This window comes from Mesoplodon mirus (genome assembly GCF_964341445.2).
Source record: "Mesoplodon mirus genome assembly, contig: HAP1_SCAFFOLD_1339, whole genome shotgun sequence".
Classification (NCBI taxonomy): Eukaryota; Metazoa; Chordata; class Mammalia; order Artiodactyla; family Ziphiidae; genus Mesoplodon; species Mesoplodon mirus.
In genome coordinates this window covers 27,579-33,235 of record NW_028294768.1, presented here as the reverse complement: position 1 = coordinate 33,235, position 5,657 = coordinate 27,579, and the positions used below count along the sequence as shown (strand labels likewise).

The window sequence follows — 5,657 nt, the reverse complement described above, 5'->3', positions numbered from 1 at the left end:
AGTTAACCAGAGGCTAAGGGGAGGGGAGAAATAAGGGGTTATTGTTTAGTGCGTACAGTTTCTGTTTGGGATAACAAGAAAGGTCTTAAAATGGATAATGGTAATGGTTGCTCAACATTGTGAATGTACTTAATACCAATAAATGATACACTTAAAAATGGTTAAAATGGTAAATTTTACATTATGGGACATTTTACCAAAATAAAAAATAAAAATATACTATAAAATAAAGTACAAATTTACCTCATACTAGGCATACTATGAAGTTTGCATAAAATTGCACTTATTTTAGGAGCTTATATGGTTATTATCATATTTGGGGACATGTAAAGAAAGCAACAGCTTAAGTAGTCCTCTTGAGTTCTTTCTCTCCATCTTTCCAACCTGGTGTTTTCTAGATTAATGGTTTTGTCACGCCTCTCTTTGAATACTAGCATCAGTAGGAATGCTAGCTAGTACTGGTTTCCTTAAGTATCAGCTAAAAAGTTTAATGTATTTTTATGCTGGTAATTGTTTTAGAACCTGGGAGGGATGTCATTGTTTTCTTAACTTGCCAAAAGCAAATATAGTACTGTAGACAGCATTACTAGAAAGAAATAGTAACTTTGAAGTAGACATATGTCCATCCTAAGCAAACTGAATATATTTCAAAGCAGACCACACCACTCAACTGCTGGCAATGTTCTTCCACATACTTGGCAGTATACTACTCGAAGTCTGAGAACTGTTTCTTTTTTGTAAAAATGATTTTGATTGGAAAACCCTGAATAAATCCTTTGGAATGTGTAACGTTTAGAGCTCCTTCTGGGATTCCTTTTCCATGAATCAAGGTTCTTTGATTCACTATCCTCCTTGGCACTTGCTTCCTAGTCATCTCAGCAGCCTTTGTGCCAGTGCTAATGAAGAGCTCCCAGTTTAGGTCCTAAAGCAGGGAGAACAATAAAAGGAGAACCTCATTTCAAGTACCAGAAATGTCTGGGCTATAAAGGACACACATATTGTCAAAGTAAGCCCAGAGTGGGGTGACATCACCAAGGTCATTCCTGGCTCCACGTCCCCCACAGGAGGAACAACTAACAATTATTTGGAAACAGGACACTATTTGAGAGAATCCTAGAACATGGAGGTGAGGCTGAAGCACCCCCGGGCACCACAGAGACCAAGACAGACTGCATTAGAAGGGTGAGAAAAGGAGCTACACGTTGACCACACTGCCCCTCCCCCAAGCCAGTGGAGCACCATGGGTGAGGTCTCCCCTGAACCTCTGGTTCCTCCAGTAGGAGAAGAGAACTGGGGGACAGCAAGCACCACCACTAGCATTGGGGTTGCTTTGTGGGAGCCACTGCTCTAACCTGCTCCACTGGGATTGCAGGGGAATCTGCAGGGTTTGACCACTAAAAGTTGGACTGTGATGAAGGGGGAAGGGGCATGCAACAGCCAGCACATGGATTGCGACCGATGGAATTCATACCTGCAGTGCCCAAGTAGTGATCACAACTGGCACCTTTGCTTATCTACAGAGCCAGGTTGGTGGGACACTACAACCGGGGAACTCAGCAGGGTACAGATCCACCTGATACGCATCTGGCCCTTGAACCTGGTTTGCCCATACCCAGGGAAAGAGCAGAGTCACAGCCCACCCACTGTGGAGAGTGTCTTCTGGCCATCTGACCAAAAGGGCTGGCAATAAATCCTGGAAGCTATTTGGCCCAGTCGTGCTCCAGCCAAGAGGCAGGCAGCCAGAGCTCATCACTGGCTCTGGTACAAAGCAGAGCCAGTATCAGGTGTGGAGGGATCCTGTACCATGCACAGGCAGGGAGATTCATTCATATCCAAGGCTGAGAGGAGCTCCCAGCTCCTCCCAACTGGGGAGCCTGTTTGAGAAATTAAGAGTCGCCTGGAGTGGTCCCTCCTCATCCCACCCAGGCAAAGGAACTGGGACTAGCCCCATCCCATCTGCTGTGGAGAGTGTCTTCCTGGCCCATCTGACTAGAAGGATTGGTGACAACTCCTAGAAACTGTGCGGCCCAGCAGTGCTCAAGCCTAGAGAAGGGTAGACAGAGCTGATAGTCTGCAAAGCAAAGCCAGTGGCCTTGTTCAGCCACAGAACGTGGAGTGTGGATCAGCTTGAGTTAAGACAACAAAGAGCTTTACTGGCTTTAGAGCTGCTTCTCCTGCTGCACCCAGGCAGGAAATCTAATTCATAGCCCTACTCATCACTGAATACAGCCTTCAGCACGTCCAACTGGGGAACCTAACCAGAGAACATGGGAAGCTGTACAGCCCATTAAACAGCCCTAGATACAGTGGCACTTGAACAGACAGCACAGCCTGTGGCCTCCCCCTTCTGCAGGGCAAAACCAGTGCCCTCACCTGACCAGGGAATTAAGTGCACACTCTGGCCTGATTTGGGTTCCCAAACAATGAACTATACAGGCTCTGGGTCCTGTCCAGAGCCAGGTCCTATACAAGCTCTGATTCTCTGCCAGGAAACTAATTCATAGCCCCATGTACTACTACTACTGAATATAATACCCAGTTAAGTCTGGAGGAAGAGCCCAATTATTCAGATATGCAGATACCAATGTAAGGAATCAAGGATCACAAAAATTAGGCAAATAGGACACCACCAAAGGAAAGTAATAAAACTCCAATAACTGACCTTAAAAAAATGAAGATCTGGGCTTCCCTGGTGGCGCAGTGGTTGAGAGTCCGCCTGCCGATGCAGGGGATGTGGGTTCGTGCCCCGGTCCGGGAGGATCCTACATGCCGCAGAGTGGGCTGGGCCCATGAGCCATGGCTGCTGAGCCTGCACATCCGGAGCCTGTGCTCCGCAATGGGAGAGGCCACAACAGTGAGAGGCCCACACACCGCAAAAAAAAAAAAAAAAAAAAAAAGAGAATATCTATGAACTGTCAAAGAATTCAGAATAATCCTCCTAAGGAAGTTTAGTGAACTACAAGAAAGCACAGACAGCTAAGTGAAATTAGGAAAACAATGCATGAACAAGACAAGAAGTTTGACAAGGAAGTAGCAACATCAAAGAAACAGGAACACTAGATTTTAAAAATACAATAACTGAACTGAAGAATTCAATAGAAAGTTTCAAAGGTAGATTCGACCATGCAGAAGAAAGAATCAGCAAACTGCAGGACAGGACTTTAGAAATTACCCAGTGAAAGGAACAAAAAGGAAAAGAATAAAAAGAGTGAAGAAAGCCTATGGAAATTATGGGACACAATAAAGTAAACAATGTTCATGTATGGGAATTCCAGAAGAAGAAAAGAGAGAGAGAAAGGGAAAAAAAGTATATTTAAAGCAATAATGGATGAAACCTTCCCAAACCTAGGATGAGAAATGGACATCCATATCCATGAAGTCCAAACAAGCCCAAATAGGTTGAACTCAAATAGGGCTACTCTGAGACACATTGCAATTAAATCATCAAAAGTCGAAAACAAAGAAAGAATTTTAAGACCAGCAAGAGAAAAGAGAGAAGTTACATACAAGGGAACCCTGGGATAATTGGATATTCACATGTAAAAGAATGAAATTGGACCAATATCTTATACCACTCACAAAACTAACTTGAATTGGATTAAAGACTCAAATGTAAGACCTGAAACTATGCAACTGCCAGAAGAAAACATAGGAATAAAGCTCATTACATGGGTTTGGTAATGACTTTTTGGATATGACACTGAAAACACAAACGACAAAATAAAAAATAAACAAATGGAACTACATCAAACTAAAAAGCTTCTGCACAGCAAACGAAAACAAAAACAAATCAACAAAGTGATTGAAAAGACAACCTATAGAATGCGAAAAACATATTTGTAAACCATATATCTGATAAGGGTTAATATCCAAAATAAATTAAAAATTCATACAAATCAATAGCAAAAAAAAAATTACCCAATTAAAAAAATGAGCAAAGGACCCGAATAGACATTCCTCCAAAGAAGACACACGAAAAGCCAACAGGTACATGAAAAGATGCTCAATACCACTAGTCATTAGGGAAATGCACATTAAAACCACATTGAGATATTACCTCACACCTGTTAGAACAGTCATCCTCAAAAATGTCAAGAGATAACAAATGCTCATGAGGATGTGGAGAAAAGGGAAGCCTTGTGCTGTTGGTGGGATTGTAGATTGGTAAAGCCAGTATGGAAAACAGTATGGAGGATCCTCAAAAATTAAGACTAGAACTACATATATCTAGCAACTCCACTTCTGGGAATATATCCAAAGAAAATGAAAACACTAACTCAAAAAGATATCTGCACCCCCATGTTCATAGCAGCATTATTTATAATAGCCAAGACATGGAAACAATCTAAGTGCCCATTGATGGACAAATGGGTAAAGAGGTTGTTTTATATATTTATAGATATATACGTATGATATGTATACACACACACACACACACACACACTGAAATATTATTCATCTGTAAGAAAACAAAGAAATGCTACCATTTGAGACAACAGAAATGGACCTTGAAGGCTTTATGCTAAGTTAAATAAGTCAGAGAAAGAAAGGCAAACACTATATGATCTCACTTATATGTGGAACCTAAAAAAGAAGAAAACAATCATAGAAAAAGAGATCAGACCTGTGGTTACAGGAGACAGAGGGTCAGGGGAGGGGAAATTGGAGGAAGATGGTCAAAGGTACAAGCTTCCAATTGTAAGATAAATACATACTATGGACATAATGTACAACATGATGACTACAGCTAACACTGACGTGTGATATATAGAAAAATCATTAAGAATAAATTCTAAGCATTCTCTTCACAGAAGAGTATTATTTGATCTCATTTATATAAATCTGTGTGTTTGTGTGAGAGAGAAGGACAGAATACAAAAATGCAAAAAGAAAAGTTGTAAAGTACGAAGCTGCTTAGGTTTATATCTCAATCTATAACAGATAACAATTTGTTTAATTTTAATAGGTACAAAAATAAATATTAAGCATAGAACAAGCAAAAAGAAAACCTGAGCCCAGCGTAGATGTCCTTAAAGCATTTGCAAAGGAGGGCTTTATTAGGTCCGCGAACACCTGCAATTACAGGCAAAATTCTATGTGTGTGTGTTGTGTATGTACTTGGGGAGTGGACGCATAGCCTTTATTGAATTATTAAAGGGGATGTTAAGACCCAAAAGTTTAAAAAGCACTGGAAAGCCTGACCACAAAACCATTTTAAACTACTCTGATTATGTTTTTATAGTTTTCCTTCACTCGTTAACACTTCAAAGAACAGCATGTGAATGTGGAAAGAATCTCTGCCATTTAGGTAAGATCTCTGAGTCTCAGTGTAAAATTAGCATATAGTAGAAGGATGAAATTATACACCATAGATGAAAGTACCTAGCAGAGCGCTTTAAGACTAGTACTTATTTATGCAAGACATCTTCCCCTGCTTACTTGTTTTCCGTAGAATGAAAGCATACTGAAAGCTGGTACAATGTCTTCTTTAAAGTTTTCTTTTGTAATGCTTACTATGCTTTTTGATACGGATGAGCCAATATCCACTTAAGGGCATGTAAGCTCACAATAACTTTTGTTGAATATAACTGTTTGAATGTACTTTCACTATATTATTATATAGGGATTTTAAACTAAAATGTACCTGCACACACTAT

General features: G+C 40.5%; 1 long non-coding RNA gene across 1 annotated transcript; it reads right to left on the bottom strand.

Annotated features, from left to right (window-relative positions):
* Positions 1 to 621: 621 nt before the first annotated feature.
* Positions 622 to 2,809, bottom strand: LOC309797984. Its single transcript, XR_014292891.1, has 2 exons — positions 2,663 to 2,809; positions 622 to 922 (listed from the first exon to the last, which is right to left on the bottom strand). It is a non-coding gene; the product is annotated as an uncharacterized lncRNA (long non-coding RNA).
* Between the last annotated feature and the right edge of the window lie 2,848 nt (positions 2,810 to 5,657).